The sequence below is a fragment of the Giraffa tippelskirchi genome, chromosome 11, assembly GCF_054371585.1.
Source record: "Giraffa tippelskirchi isolate mGirTip1 chromosome 11, T2T-mGirTip1v1.2.pri, whole genome shotgun sequence".
Classification (NCBI taxonomy): Eukaryota; Metazoa; Chordata; class Mammalia; order Artiodactyla; family Giraffidae; genus Giraffa; species Giraffa tippelskirchi.
Window position 1 is genome coordinate 6,046,668 of NC_137285.1, and position 16,846 is coordinate 6,063,513.

Below are 16,846 nucleotides of genomic sequence, written 5' to 3' on the forward strand. Positions count from 1 at the left end.
ACTGTGTGTTTGCCATCTGCAATATGTCTTTACAGTTCCTTCAGTTGGGAAGTGGAGTCTATTTCTCTATCTCTTTAGTTCGGATTAGCCATCTGGTGGAGGAGGAGATTGCATGTCTTTTCCAAGCCTGGGCCTCAAGAGGCCTTATGCATTTCTGTTCTTTACTTTGGAACTTGCCCATCTACCATGAGTCTGCTGGAGGATGGAAAACACTTGGTTCTTAATCCCCACCAACCCAGCGCAATAGTTAGCCAAACAACAGACTTAAGCAAGGCTATCCTAGAGCATCCAGAAGCATGAGTGAGCCAAGTCACGACTAGCTGAGTCCAGCCAAGACCAGAAGAACCACCCAGCTGACCCATAGGCTTATAAACAATAATAAGTACTTATTGTTTGAGGCCAATGAGCTTTGGCATTGTTTGTTACTCAGCAACAGCTAACTGATACTTACTTTCCCTTACCTCCTAGCCTTATAATCTTGGGCGAAATTCCTTTACTGCTTCAAGCCTCAGTTTGCAAATAGTGGCAATGATGATGATAAGGATAATGCCAACCTGCCAGGGTCTTTGTGGAGATTAAACAAGGATGGTACCTGGCATACAGTGAGTGCTCAGTACACATCAACATATATATTTCTTTCTTCCAGGAAGCCATACCATAGCCTTGGTTCACCAAGGGATTAGAGGATGTGTGGTTTGCTCCCAGGAACCACTTCAAAAAGACCTATAATTAAACTGAAGCCAGGCTAACAGGTCTTGGAATCCCAAGTCCTTAGGCACTCCTGGACTTCTCTGGAACCCTTGGTCTGCTGGGCAGTCAGGGCAGGGGCAGTGCCAGGGCAGGCGGCCTCGATGCCGGCTGAGTTCAGCAGTGCAGTTTGCTCTGCTTGCCAGAGCTTGCATGTTTACATACATCCCATAATTACCATCTGCACAGCCAGCGGCATTTGTTGCAAATGGGCCGTTTCCATCTGTTGAAGCAATTTCCTCAGAGGAATTTGCATTGATCACTTTTTTATGCAAAGCTTTTGTATAGATCATTTTTCCCCCCAATGGTTTTTAATAGGTCTAAATATTTGAGGGGCAGGGAGGGGCCTCAGAAGGGAGGAGGTTGAGGGCTGGGGAGACTCATGGTGGGGGGAGGAGAAAGGGGGGCTGCTCTTCCACAAAACTCCACCTGTATTCCTCATCTGCAGCGACCCAACTCAACTGCTGCTCAGGACCCCAGCCCGGGCAATGTCATTTCAAATATTTATTGTTTGCCTTTACACTTGAGCTGGTAGCTGATGGTTAATGGAGGAGCCACCCTCGGAATGAGGGAAAATGGGGCGTGGTAATTAACCAAGCAACTGGTTGACTCCAGCTCAGAGCCTTGTACCTGAGAGGACCAGATGGACAACTTTGCATATTTTTGACAGCTGTAATGAACAGGGCAGCTCTGTATTGATTAAATGTCTGGGAAATTAGTGCAACCCTCTGGAGCTTCATTATTTACTATTTCTGCTCAAATTCTCAGCAAAGTTTACACAAGCAGAAGTCTGCAGTAAGAGAAGGGGAAAAAGAGGAGACAGTTGAATGAGATGATAAATGCATCCTAGGGGCTCCAGCCCAACAGATGCAGAATGGGGGGATTGACTGTGGTTTTGACATTGAGCTCCCTGGGGGACAAACATCTAGGTTGATTCACTTCTGCATCCCCAGTGTCCAGCATGGTATCTGGTGCAAAGCAGGCTCTTGGGAGATGACTGGCCCTAGACAGAACATTTGACTAGAAATAAAAATCTAGTTTCTGGACCCGGGCAGAGATCTGAGGCTCAATAGGTAGATGGCGGACTGTGCCTTTAAAGTAGATGACAACACATCCTTGAAAATATAACTAAATCTTTACTAAACAGCAACAAAAAAATCACGTGCATGTAAGTGATGTTCATGCCAATACCCCAGCCCCACATTAATTCTCTTTTAAGCATCATGACACTGAATGGCTATGGGATGCTGGATGAACAAAACAAGACTGGCCTAAACAGGCCCAGCCAACACTCAGGTGGAGTTTTTGGAAGTAAGAACACCTGCATCAGAATCAGCTGGGAAATGGATTACAAAGGCAGATTCTTGGGCTCTTGTTAAAGAAAAGATTATTCAGACACTTGTTAAAAATGGTGAGGAAGACTTCATTCAAGGGGGTAGGGGGTGCATAGTTACTACACGAGGAATTTTGCGATAGTTGAGAGACTGGGCTCAACTCTAAATGAATACAACAAGCAAAAGTGGGAATTTATAGTCAAGGAGTAGAGTTGGTGGGGGGGTGGTATGTGGAATCTGTGGATGGAAAATTACTAAGAGATAGGGTAATTCTTTACTAGACTGACTTAATAGGATTCTTGCTGAAGGCAGGCCACAGTGACAAAATATCAAGTGTCAGGGGCTTGGGAAATCAATCAGATATCAAGAGTGATCAGGCCAAGGAGGGGGGATTTTTGGCTAAATCTGACCCAGCAAGATTCTTGCTAAAACTAGAAAAAGTAAGTCAAAGACAGAGTCCATGGCCCGAGTCTAATGAGAAAGAGGACTCAGAGGTGCCTAACTCAAAGGAAAGAGTCTTTGTCACCCTCAAGAATCAGCAGGTTAAATAAGTTCCTAAGGGGATTCTGATGTGTTGAAGCTGGAGGATCACTGCAGGCTCTGGATCCTGGGTTAGCATCCTAGCTCTGCCTCTTACCAGTCATGTGACCTGGACAGGTCAGAGTTGCCCAATTGGAAGGCCATGGAGCTGTCCCTGGTGCTGCCCTGGGCTTCGATGCCTCATTCTACTAGTCTGGTTTTTTCCATCTTAATTCACAACCTTTCTTCATTCAGGAAGCCATATTCTGTCACTCTCACTGATGCCTAGTCTCCTATGTGCACCCTCATGCTAGGAAAACACACTCTGAAATTCATATATATATATATATATATATATGCCTTTACCCTTCTCTTTTGTTGTTTTAGAGATCTCACCTACTTCTGATTCCACAGGTCTGGTCACACTTCACCTAACACCTGTTGATTCCAGTCTTTGGCAAATGCAATCATTGCAACAGAATCTCAGTGCTTCTACCAGAAGAAGAGAAAGAAAAATCCTGGGTAGGTGTCTAGGTATCAAACAGATATGCAGACTGGTCTAAGGGACTTCTTTGCTATACTTTTTTTTCTTTTGTCATATTCACAGAAGGTGAGTTGGGTCTTGACTAGCATAGTAAGCCTTCAATAAATATTGAAAAGATGGAGGGAAAGTGGACAGATTCGATAAATGACAGATATGATGGAAAATATGATAATGATGATGATGACGTTGACAATGAGGATGTTGATCATGGAGACAGTGATGCTGGTGATGGTTCTATTTTGTCAAAGGACCACAAAGGTTTACTCATTTATATCACCAACTCTTGAAGATATTTGTGTTTGAGACCCTGGTTTATTACGTGGATGAAGAAATGGATGGATGGGTGGATGGGTGGATGGATGGATGGATGGATGGATATAGGGTACAGAGAGCAGTTGAGTGACAGATGTATGAATGGATGGAAAGAAGGACTAAAAGAAAGGCTGGATGAAGAAAGGAAAGAAAATGAGATATTAAAAACAAGAAAGAAAAAGAAGATAGGTGAAGATTAAAGAAAGAAAAGAAAAATGTGGGGGGTCACGGGATGAGGGAGACTATGAATTCTATTGTGCTGTAAACACTCATCAAGCAAGACTGAGAGAAAATGGAGTAAATTCGTTCAGTGCATCATGGAATATTACTGTACTTCATTTACTTTCCCTTTAATTAGGTAAAAAGCCTATTCTATTAACAACTACCCTTGCAGATCCAGACAAAATTAACTCCTGGTGCCTCATCCAGGCAGCAGGGCAATTGATTCTTCCCCCTAATCCGTTTATTTCATTAGCAATACATTTATTTGGTACATGCATTTTGCCACGCTGCAGCAATGAAATGTCCCTGCAAGGTGTGGGGCATGGGGGTAGCGTTTGGAATATTAACCAAATCACTATTACCGCCATGGCAGTGCTTAAAGATCATATGTAAATCAAATGTCAAGGGAGAAAATTGTAGCTAGGGCTGTCAGGAAACAATTTAGCGGTGGTTAAAGGCACAGCTCATGGCTGGGTGAATTGTGAACTTAGCAAATGGAAAACCAAGCCAGCTTCCACTGTGGAGGCTGATGAGACCCAGAAGAAAAAGCATGGGGAGGCTAGGGAAGCATTGGATAGTTGCACTCCACAAAAACGGAAACAAACAAACAAAGTGTGTCCACTCTTAAATATTCACAGCCAGCTGCTGTGGTGAGTTCCCATTGAAAGTGAATTTGGTCTGTTGAAGAATTTCACCACCTTTTCTGCCCTTTTTATTTAGAAGGAGGATTTAATCATATGGAAAGAGCAGTTGTTTAACAACAACAAGAAAAAAATAGTGTGGGATCTTTCTTTTCTCAGACTCTTAGAGATTGGTTTCCATGTTGCAAAACAGATGATGATGATGATGATGATGATAATTTTTGTATCACATGCCCCAAAGATGTTTGATATATACTTCTTTTCTTAGGAAGTTATCCTTATGAGATGATTCTGTGTGTGTGTGTGTGTGTGTGTGTGTGTGTGTGTTTATACAATGACTGGTGAATTACTCTGTCAAGGGTGAGTCATTGCTCAACTGTGCATGTGTGTTTATAAAATGACTGATGGGTTACTCTGTCAGGGGTGAGTCACTGTTCAAGGTATTTCAATCAGGAAGGGATTTAACACAGGGAGTTAATTGTTGGAAAGACAGAAGGGAACACAGCTCAGGAAATCCAGAACCGCAGGAGTCACGGGGACTAACATGGGAAATGTTGGTTTGCACGTGTCCTGGAAACTGACGATGCCCAGAGTTAAAGCAGATGCTCCCCTCCTTCCTTTGCCGACACCTTGCACCTACTTGCAGTGTTCTCTCGATATTATGGCTCCTCCTTCCCCACCTTCAAATCTCACCAAAGAGCTTCTCCTTCTTTCACATCACTCCCCTCTCTATAAACTGCATCTCGTGGGAAGAAGTCTGCTTTGGAGTTCAAACCATAGCTCCAACAGCAGAACTGAGATCTCAGGCACGTCAACTCACCTCTTGGAATCTCCAACCTCCCATCTCTGATATGGGCTTAATAGTACCTGTTCACAACAGAGATGTTGCTGGGACAAAGTATAAAATATCTAGGTACCCAGCACACAGAGGGTGCCAGATTAATGCCAAGTGCTTTTTGCCCTCTTCCTTTTACCCTTTCATCTTCCTGGGAGGTTCATCTGAAGCCAGTTTCCTCCACGGGGACCTTGCCGGGGTACAGGGGGCGAATTCCCAAGGTTCCGGGTCCCCCTGGGAAAAGTCCGCCTTTAAAGAAAGCCATTAAGGATTTAATTTCTTATCATCTTCCATTCCAACTAGCCAGAGTGTTATGAATAATATCCTATTAGCTGGAGACATTCAAACAATCACCCGTTAACATGTTCTCATGGCGAAATGATGAAGCATCCTCTGAAATCACGGGCGCTTATCTGTGGCCCACTCAGCAGGCTCTCCATCACGCCCACCAGCAACACTTCTTGTATTGCTGTCTTGGATTCCAACTAATCATTACAGGGCAGCCGGATAGCTGGGAGCTTCCTTCGGCTGGCTGCAGGCTGCCGGGCAGGGCCCTGCGTCACCTTGGCCAGCCCCCTGGTGTCTGGATAAGCACCCGCCCCAGAGGGGATTGAAGCAACTTCTCATTAGGCAAATCACCAGCATGCAATGATTTTTTAAGATTTTTTTTTTGATGTAGCCTATTTTTAACATCTTTATTGAACTTATTACAATATTGTTTCTGTTTTATGCTCAGGTTTTTTGGCCATGAGGCCTGTGGGAACCTTAGGTCCCTGACCAGGGGTTGAACCCTTCCAATCCCTCTGCATTGGAAGGCAAAGTCTTAAACACTGGACTACCAGGAAGTCCTTCCATGCAGTGACTTTGCAAGAGGGAAACCAAATCAGGAAAAACATTGGTTGCGAAATGCATTAAGCCAAGAACAAAGAGGAAAATGACACAAAGGCACTATTTAAAATAAAGATACAGATGAAATAGCTAAAACGGAGGCATCAACTTTCAAGAGTAAGAAGGGGCCCCAGAGAAGGGCAGTTCCAGTTTTTATTCCTCTCCCCCCCCAAATGCCAGAAAAATGCATCTTACAGAAGCTAAGCCCAGCAAAGCATCCTCTGGCCATGTAACTGAGGGAAACACTGAGTAATCAGAGCCCAGCTTGCTGCTTCAAAGTACACATCACATGCTAAGGACGGCAACCTGCCCTGCAGGAAAGACAGTCACTTAATTCTTTCTTTACAACGCTCATCAAACCTGTTTAACCAGAGAGTCTCTCTTTTTGTCCCTGCATCTGCCAGAAATATTCCTTGGTAGGGATGGGGCTCTCTGTGAGATAAGGAGCCTATGTTCTCTAAGTTCTCTTTGTTTTTACAGTCTCTTTTAATTAAGACAGAATGTTTTCCCTGTGTTCATATCGATCCGCGATCAAAAGGAACTGTGATACGTAATCCACAAAATGGTTCCCTTTAAGAATTTTGGATGGTGATTCCACTGAGGTCTAGGAAAGAGGAAAAGGAGTTAATAGATACCGTGTTCCTACTATGTGCTAAGCCCTTCAGAAGCATTGTACTGCTAACGATCCCAATAATCCCATGAAGTACATCCCACTGTTTCCTCCTTGATAGATGAGAACACCAAGGCCAGCAGAGCTGAGTCCCATTTGCCCAGGCCAGGGACAGCCCATGTCTGGGTTCTGAGTCCTGGCCCAGAGCACTTCTACCTGGAACAAAACACTCCTTAGTCCTCTGGGTGCCGGGACCCACTTGAAAAATCTGATGAATCTGGGTGTTCAAATGCAGAGAATTCATGGACCCACTAAGGTCCAGGATTAAGGCTCCTATGCTTCTACACTGATGCTCCCAAGGGCGGAACACTGCCCAGACGCAGTAGGGGAAGAAAGGGTCTACGTGTCCTCACTGCCAACCTCCGCTGTGAAAAGACAGAAACCATTATGACGGGTGAGACCCTGTCCTCCCAGCATGCAACAGCTCCAAACATTTCACTGATCCCCACACTCAACTTGTAAGTCCTTCCTGTTATTGTGCCCACTTTACGGATGAGAAAACTCGAGGCTTGGGGAGACTGCTTGCCTTGCCAAGAAGTGAAGTCGCTTAGAATTTAGAAAAGAAAAAAAAAGATGGAAAGGAAGAAGCTCCAAGGAGGACAAACAATCATTTTTGAGCACTTTGTATACGGCCTTCCAGGTTCCTCATTTAGTCTTCCCAGAAATGAGAACTAAGCCGGTACCTGGCTCCCATCTTACAGATGGTGCTGTTGAGGTCAGAAGCTTTTAAGCGAGTCCTTCCAGACCACGGCAGGATAAGATCTGAACCCGTTCCTATTCCCAGCCCAGACCTGTTCTCTTTTCTCTCCCCTTCCGTCAGCTCTCTAAGGAATTTCAGGGGCTGTTCTTTTTCTTGGGGTTGTAGATACAGAGGACAACAGATCAGGCACTCAGTAAATGGGAGGGAGGAGCGGCTTGAGGAAGGATGCTCCTATTTAGGGGAACTTTCATGCTTAAACGCTTCCCTTCCCGTTCTCTCTGACCTTGGGTGGCTGCCGTCACCTTAAATGCACAGTAATACACTCTCAGTCACTGTTCAATGCCCAGGGGAATGGTTTAAGGCCCTCCACTGGAGTGAATATTTTTATGCAGGCTATAATTTCTTTTAAGACCTTCACAGCGTTCCTGCAGCCTCCACCATGCCCTCTCCTCCAGGGAGCACATGGCAGAAAGAAAAACCACTCTCTAATGAGGGAGCGGGGAGCTGCAGGCAGAGGAGCCCAGGCTTCGTCACCCCTGGGCCGAGCGTAGGGCCTGCTTTCCTATCGTTTTCTCTTTTACCCCCTAAAATCCATCCTCAGTAATAATAATTATGACCAGCATTTACAGAGCGCTTGCTAGGTGTCAGGCCTATTGTAGAGACCAACGCTTATCATCTCACTTAATCCTAACAGCACCGAGAGGCTGGTACCCCATTTTACAGACGAGCAGCTGAAGCACAAAGAAGGCAAGTGCTGTATGAGTTATCCACGGTCACGCAGCAAGAAACGGGAAAGCCAGACTAGAAACCTAGGGAGTCTGGGTTCCAAACACAACACCGAAATACACTCCATCAAAGGTGGCATAGTGGTAGAGAATTTGTCCGCCAATGCAGGAGATACAAGAGACGCAGGTTATATCCCCGGGTCGGGAAGAGCCCCTAGAGGAGGAAATGGCAGCCCACTCCAGTATTCTTGCCTGGAGAACCCCATGGACAGAGGAGCCTGGCGGGCCACAGTCCACAGGGTCACAAAGAGTCGGACACGACTGACAGACTGAGCACACATGCACACTCCTTCCAGCAGCCAAGGGGATGACGACAAAGAACAAACCTGGTCACGTCACGCCCAGCTGCAAATCCTTCCCCACTGCGTCTTCAGGCCCTGCCCACCGCTCCATCCTTGTTTTGCACCCTTCCTGGCTCTCAGTACGATACTGGACTGGCCTCTTGTGTTTCTAGATTCCCCCTCCACACTCCTGCCTTTGCCACAGGGCCTTTGTACCTGCCTTTCCTCTGCCTAGAACACTCTCAGCCACATAACTTCAATTCTTTCCCATCTGGTTACCTCCATCGCATCTAAATATCACCTCCTCAGGGAAGCCTGCCCTGATTACCACTCTTAGTCAACACCCCCATTGGTTCCCTTTGCTGTAGCTGCCACATTTCTATTTGTAATTTGTTTACAGGATTATTTGACCTACATCTGCTGCTCCAGTTAAACTGTCCATGCCAGGAAGGCAGAAACCATGATTATCTTGTACACTGCTATTTTTCTGGCTCTTGGAATCATGGACATCCAAAATATATGCTGAATGACTGAATGAGTAAACGGGTAGATTAATGAGTGAGTGAACAGACATAGGAAAGGAACAAGGTGTCCGGGTTGGCAGAGCAAGTCCAGGAGGGCCAGCACTAGGGCGAGGTAAGTGAGGCATCCGCATCTGGCACTTAAAAAGTTCAGTAATCAAGAGAAGCGCTTTCATGCGGTATTTTTAAAATTCAAATTTAATGCAAACAAAAATCCATGATGAACAAAGTCTAAACATTTTAAATAAAGTGCCACGTGAGTCACATTGGTGCCTGAGGCAAAAGGGAAAAATCAGTCATTCTAATTCTGTCTTTGTTTAAAGTTTTGATATTTTGTTCATCAGATATTTGTTTGCATTAAATTTTGCTTTTTAAAAAAATACTTCACTGAAGCTTTTTTTTTTTTTAATCTCAACTACTGGGATCATTCTCCAAGCCAGGCTTCAGCAATACGTGAACCGTGAACTTCCAGATGTTCAAGCTGGTTTTAGAAAAGGCAGAGGAACCAGAGATCAAATTGCCAATATCCACTGGATCATCGAAAAAGCAAGAGAGTTCCAGAAAAACATCTATTTCTGCTTTATTGACTATGCCAAAGCCTTTGACTGTGTGCATCACAATAAACTGTGGAAAATTCTGAAAGAGATGGGAATACCAGACCATCTGACCTGTCTCTTGAGAAATCTGTATGCAGGTCAGGAAGCAACAGTTAGAACTGGACATGGAACAACAGACTGGTTCCAAATAGGAAAAGGAGTATGTCAAGGCTGTATATTGTCACCCTGCTTATTTAACTTATATGCAGAGTACATCATGAGAAACGCTGGGCTGGAGGAAGCACAAGCTGGAATCAAGATTGCCAGGAGAAATATCAATAACCTCAGATATGCAGATGACACCACCCTTATGGCAGAAAGTGAAGAAGAACTAAAGAGTCTTTTGATGAAAGTGAAAGAGGAGAGTGAAAAAGTTGGCTTAAAGCTCAACGTTCAGAAAACTAAGATCATGGCATCTGGTCCCATCACTTCATGGGAAATAGATGGGGAAACAGTGGAAACAGTGTCAGACTTTATTTTTGGGGGCTCCAGAATCACTGCTGATGGTGATTGCAGCCATGAAATTAAAAGACGCTTACTCCTTGGAAGGAAGGTTATGGCCAACCTAGATAGCATATTTAAAAGCAGAGACATTACTTTGCCAACAAAAATCCATCTAGTCAAGGCTATGGTTTTTCCAGTGGTCATGTATGGATGTGAGAGTTGGATGGTGAAGAAAGCTGAGCGCCGAAGAATTGATGCTTTTGAACTGTGGTGTTGGAGAAGACTCTTGAGAGTCCCTTGGACTGCAAGGAGATCCAATCAATCCATCCTAAAGGAGATCAATCCTGGGTGTTCATTGGAAGGACTGATGTTGAAGCTGAAACTCCAATACTTTGGCCACCTCATGCGAAGAGTTGACTCGTTGGAAAAGACACTAATGCTGGGAAGGATTGGGGGCATGAGGAGAAGGGGACGACAGAGGATGAGATGGTTGGATGGCATCACTGACTCGATGGACATGGGTTTGGGTAAACTCCAGGAGTTGGTGATGGACAGGGAGGCCTGGCGTGCTGCAATTCATGGGGTCGCAAAGAGTCGGACACAACTGAGCGACTGAACTGAACTGAACTGGGATCATGGATAACTTTCCTTTCAATTCTGTGCCCAATACTTTCCTCTTTCCAGTCCTGGCTGGCTCCAGCCTTTGCTGTGTCATTGGACATCTCTGCAACCTCAAGCAAGCTACATGACCTCTCTAGTCTCCTCCTTTCCTGTCCATAAAGGTGGAGTCATGACCATGAGGCGGCCCCCACAGTCAGGTCCCTCATCAGGGAGGTGGTGAATATGAGAATGCCACAGAATCTTTGCACTTTCCTTTGCCTGGAACATGCTAGAACTTGTAAATGGCAGCTGCCCAATGAGTTGTGTCATTTCTAGCTCATAAATGAGGAAAGTGAGGCTCAGGGAGATTACATGGGTTGTTCCAAGTTACAAATTTTGTAAGGCACACTCCAAGTAAGGTTGCACCTTACAAATCTTGTAAGGTTCAAGCTGAGTCTTGAACCTCAGTCGTGTGTTCTCCACTGTCTCTCCAAGTTCAACCCTCCTCAGTGAACAGAGGCAGAGGCTGAGAACAGAGCTGGGAAGAAGAGGCAGTAAGCGAGGGGCAGAGATGGGACTGGAACCTAGGTCTTTTTTCCTCAGCTCAGGCACTTTCCTCAACCCCGTGGTGCATTTGGAATTTGCAAAGACTCATAAGGCTACACGGTGCATGTTGTGCTAAGTCGTTTAGTCATGTCCAGCTCTTTGTAACTCCAGGGACCATAGTGCACCAGGCTCCTCTGTCCATGGGATTCTCCAGGCAAAAATACTGGGCTGGGTTGCCACGCCCTCCACCAGGGGATCTTCCCAACCCAGGGATCAAACCCTCGTCTCCTACATCTCCTGAATTGGCAGGTGAATTCTTTACCACTAGCGCCACCTTGGAAAGCTATATGCAGTGCCCAGCAAAGAGACCACGAAGCCGCGTAGCTCACTCTCGGGGCATTTGAGGCATCTCCCAGGGCCAGCCACTGGAGGCATCCTCCCTTCGCAGAGGCCTCATATTTCATGAAGCCCAGAACTCTCTCATCTCTGACCTCATGCTGTTACCTGTGCCCTCTGAGATGCATAGAGCTGTGCAAAGCGGGTACTTGGAGAGGTCGATGGTTCTCAGAAGATGCACTTTGGGTAAACTCTTTAAAAACAGCCCCTCCTCAACTCTTTGGTTCAATTCACTCTGCTGTCAGCCCGAGAAAAATGTGCAAACACCACAAGCTGTGCAGTTAGACAGAGTTGGACTTGAACCCAGCTGCCTGGCATTGGAAAGTCCCTTCACCTCTATGTCACATCATTTATTTGTCAAAAGTGGATAAGGGATGGTGTAAGAGTGACAGAGATCATAAATTCATTTATGTACCTTCATATACATTTTCATTTTTGTATAGATGGGATTATATTCTGTAAAGTCATCTGCAAAGATGTGTTTTCTCTCACTTTTTTTTTCTCTTATTGCTTCTTGAGTATCTTAGCACTGGGGCTTAGGAATGCAGGCTTTAGAGACAGAGCTCCCGTTTTGAATCTCAGATCTGCAACATGCTGGCTGGACAAACATCCTGATGTCTTCCTCTCACCTTTCCTGAGTATTCACTTCTGTAAAATGGGGTATTGACATTGTTCACAGGGTAGCTGAGAAGATTAAGTGAGGGGCTGCAGGGAGAGAGTGACCCCTGGTAAGGGCTCAGTAAAAGCTGGCTGATACTGTTCCAAACACCAACTTTGGTTCTCTTAGGCTATTGCCAAAAAGATTGTATTCCAGAATGTGCTTAGCCTTTATTCTGGTGATGGACGTCAAGACTCTTTTCCTACACCTGCTGTACAAGTGTATGTCAAATTGGGAGATGCAGGTTCCACTCGGCACTGATCACAGTCATCATTGCTAAGAAACTGAGTGGTTACAAGGCAGGAGATACAAAAGGGAAGGTTTGTATTGTCCGGACCATGTTGATGCTTTACAGTGAGAAAGTACCCATGTATATCACTCGTAGGAGGTGAAAATTAAAAGAAAGAAAACAGAAGCAAGGGAAAGGAAGAAAAAGGGAACAAGGGAATGGGAAGAAAAAGGTAGAGAGGTTGGTGGATGGGATGTAAGATATCAGGCGTAGGTCTGAAATAGACCAGCCAGGTGACCCAGAAATGGTAGCAGTGACTTTGTATCATCAACCTGTGTGATTATCATGACCCTGGAATCATTTGGAATCTGACCAACCCAAGATAGGGAACACATCCTTCAGATTCGTTGTTTAAAAGACTGGCGAAGTGCGTACACGCCTGCATGTGTCTGTGCGCTCATGTACACATGCGTGTCTCTCTGTGTAAGTGTATGACTAAGGGCATGCGTTCTGTGTAAAGGCGTGTCTGTATGTCTATGTGTGTGTGCACCCTCTGTGTGGGCATGCCAGCCAGCATGTGTATGCGTGCGTCTCTCTGTGTGTAAACGTATGCAAGCACATGTGTGTTTGTGTATATGCGTGTCTGCATGTGTTTGTGGCACACGTGTGTGTGTGTGAATGTGTGTGTGCATATCTGTATGTACCTAAGGATGTGTATGAGTGTGTGTCCTTATGTACGGCTGCACGTCCTTGTGTGTGTCTGTTTACGTATATGCATGTGTCTCCACTTTAGCAGGTGAGAAGCCCAGTACACGAGGTGAAGGATACAGATGTGAAATAGTTCTGAACACCACCCGCTCCTTCACACGGGTAGTGAGGGAGGGTTAACATTCACGTTCAGGATGAAAAGCCGTTCTGATTGACCTCCCCAACACCGTCCCCTCTCCCTTGTCTTCCCTTCAGTTCTCTAATTGTCAGCTCCTTCCACACAAAGAGCAACGGATCCCAGCAGCATGTATAACCTGCCCTGACCAAGCTGTTTGAGAAAGCCAAGCTTTCTGATTGATGGACGATTACCTCTCTTTAATTACCGTTTTGAAAATTACATTTTGGGTGGAGATCTCGGCAAAATGCACTCTGTTCTTTGATCATTTGGATGGGGGCCCTTGAACTGAATCTCAGCTCCATCATTAGGAGCATCACTAATTTTCCAGAGAGAGATACAAGTCTATGCATGTGTTGGGGGATTTCCCTGACACAAAGTGACTCCAGACGGCTCAGGCTTTGACATTAAGTGAGGCTTTTTCTAAACACTTCTTTCTCTTCCTGGCCCACAAAAACATCTGCAACCATCTTTATCTGCTTTTACCTGAAGGTGCTCACTTCCTTCTCCCTTCTATTTGTTGCATCCAACCTGCAGACCTAACCAGCTAACTGCCTTTGTTAATACTGTGCACAAAATCAGGGTAACAAGGCTCTGAGTGAGAGTCAAGAGTTGCTAGCTAGGATGAAGGATTTAGAACATGAAGATCTTTGCTCTTATTGGTTGGCAGATGGACAGTAAGAGTGCTGATTCACCAAACTCAAAGAGTTGTACCAGGTCATATAAAGGCTCCATCTGCTTCATTCATTCATTCATCCCGGTTTATAGATCTCCAGCTATAACAGGTATTGTTCTCAGCACAGGGGCTCAGGGATACCAGAGTCTTTCTGGATATCTGAGGCTTTCAAAGAGGTGAGCTGTGGATAGCTGAGGTTCCTGAATTAGACATGAGTTGTTCTTCAGTCGCTAAGTTGTGTCCAACTCTTTGCAACCCCATGGACTGCAGCATACCAGGTTTCCCTGTCCTCCACTATATCCCAGAGTTTGCTCAAGTTCATGTCCATGGAGTCAGTGATGCTATCTAACCATCTCATCCTCTGATGCTGGAAAAGATTGAAGGCAAAAGGAGAAGAGGCCAGCTGAGGATGAGACCTGGACCTGTCCTTAAGACTTGGGTCATCTAAGTGTCTTATTTAATCCTCACTGTAACCCAATGAAAGTGTTGGTGCTACTTTCCCATTTTACAGATGAGAAAGCTGAGGCTATTAGCAATGAAGCGGCCTGCCCAAGATCACACAGCTAATTCACGTCAGACCTGGGATTCAGATCCAGGCCGTTCAAGTCCAGAGTACATGTTCCTAACCACAGTTCTGCGGGGCTTCTAACATTCCGTGATGTTACGGTTCTGGGGGTCCGTGTTCCTAGCCATCCATGCCCTGCTGCGTGCTTCCGCATGCCTTCCCTTAGGGCCTTTGGAGCAACATCTCAGACCTCAGGAGGGAGTGTGGGAGAGAGAGAAGAGGAGAGAGAGTCAGGGCCCCCAATGCCTTGGAACTCCAGGCGGGCTGGCACCCCGAGTTCCCTGGGCCTGGATGCCACGCACATTCATCTGGCACCGGCTGGCAGCTGGGGATGCTGGTCAGTCTTGCCAGCTTGCCAGCTGGCCCAGGACGCCCGGTGGCTGGCACCTCGGCCACTTGGATGGGCTGCTGGCTCACCTCCCACAGGCATGCAGCTGGCAGTGAGGAGCAGATGGGCCGGCCAGTCGGGCCCTTGGCTCTCCGATAAGCTGCCAGCTGGCTTTGCTGTGCCTGGTGCCTTGGCACCTCTGGGCTGGCACTGGTGGGCAGGAGGGCCGACATGCTGGCTTCCTATGGATGGGCAGCTGGCACAGGCAGCAGAGAGGAGGGCTCCTTGGCCCCCCCCCCCTCGGCTGCCCTCTTAAATGTCTGGGGTCCTTGGCCAGTGGGAATTGAAGCCAGAACCCACCCTGCCATCACCATCACCTTGAAGCATCTGCAAGGGGAGCAGGCTTCCTCTCCCACGCTTTCCATGACCTGCATTGATTTTCGCAAGCTCCAGTGTCCCGAGGACGTGCCGCATTCCTGCACTCTGACTCCCACTGCTGCAGCCTCCTTTGTCTGCTCAGGACGGGGTGGCCCCTGGCAGGCACCCCACTCACCACCAGCTTCTGTCTGCCTCCCTCAAGTCTGACCACCTGTCTTCTTTCAGCTTGGCTCAGTTTCTACAGCCGCCAGAGAACGGGACCCATAGAGGGCTGGGATCCCGGAGAGACGCCATGGGAACACCCAGGAGATGAAGGCTCCAGTCCTGGCGTGTCCCCAAGACTGCATTCCCACGACCTGGACCCGAGCCTTTCATTCTCTGGGCCTCGGTTTTCCTCTCCCTTTAAAGTGAAGAAGTCACATGGCATAGCTCACGGAGCTCTGCTCAATGTTATGTGGCAGCCTGGATGGGAGGGGAGTTCAGGGGAGAATGAAAGTGAAAGTTAGTCACACAGTTGCGTCTAACTCTTTGGGATCCCATGGACTGTAGTCAGCCCAGCTCCTCTGTCCGTGGAATTCTCCAGGCAAGAATACTAGAGTGGATTGCCACTGGGAAAGAATGGATCCATGTATGGCTGAGTTCCTTCCCTGTTCACCTGAAACTATCACAACATAGTTAATCGGCTAATACCCCAATACAAAACATCTTTGGTGTTAAAAAAAATCAAAATAATACATAAAGTGAAGAGGTTAGAATAGAATAGAATCTCACCTTGGAGTCCCTAGTAAACTCCAGTTGGTTTTATTCACAGGCGTGTGTCTGGATGGTGTTATGGGTTGAATTGTATTCTGCCCCCACCACACCTCAAAAGATGCTGAAGTCCTGGCCCCCAGGAGCTGTGGGTGTGATCTTATTTGGAAATTGGGTCTTTGCAGGTGATCAAGTTAAGATGAGGTCATGACGATGGGCCTCATCCAAGGTGACCACGTCCTTGTAAAAGGGGAAGTCTGGACACAGAGACAGATGGAGGGCAGACGATGGACGATACAAGGAGAAGGCCATCTGTGAGCCAAGGAATGCCTGAGGCCAGCAGAAGCAGAGAGAGAGAGCAACGGAGCAGACTCTCCCTCCTCAATGCCCCTGCCCCCAAAGCACCAACCTGCTGACACACTGGTTCCAGACTTACAGCCACTAGAATCATGAGACAATATATTTCTGCTCTAATCCAGCCTGTTTGTGGTACTTCATTACAGCAGCCCCTGGGCACTAATACTGATGGGCATAAACTTGTCTAAGAGACGGTCCATACATTGCATGAGGTTCTCAATGGGGTTCTTGACCCACCCCACCCCAACCCAGGTCGTTAAAGTCCTCCCCAATCCTGGCATTCTAGAATCCTCCACAATGAAGTGGGAGGCCCAGAAAAGCATGACAGGAGCCAGGTTTGGCTCCCCAGGGGAAGCTTTATTCAGGCAAACTGAATGTCATTACCCATGATTTCAGATTTCAAGGAACTTCAGCAGGACTAAACGCCAGCTCCCCTTTAAT

At 46.6% G+C, this 16,846-nt stretch overlaps 1 protein-coding gene across 10 annotated transcripts in view; it reads right to left on the reverse strand.

Moving 5' to 3' along the window:
- LOC145525154 (uncharacterized) overlaps window positions 1-16,846 on the reverse strand; it is a 371,065-nt gene that overhangs the window by 199,339 nt on the left and 154,880 nt on the right. The window lies entirely within an intron of this gene.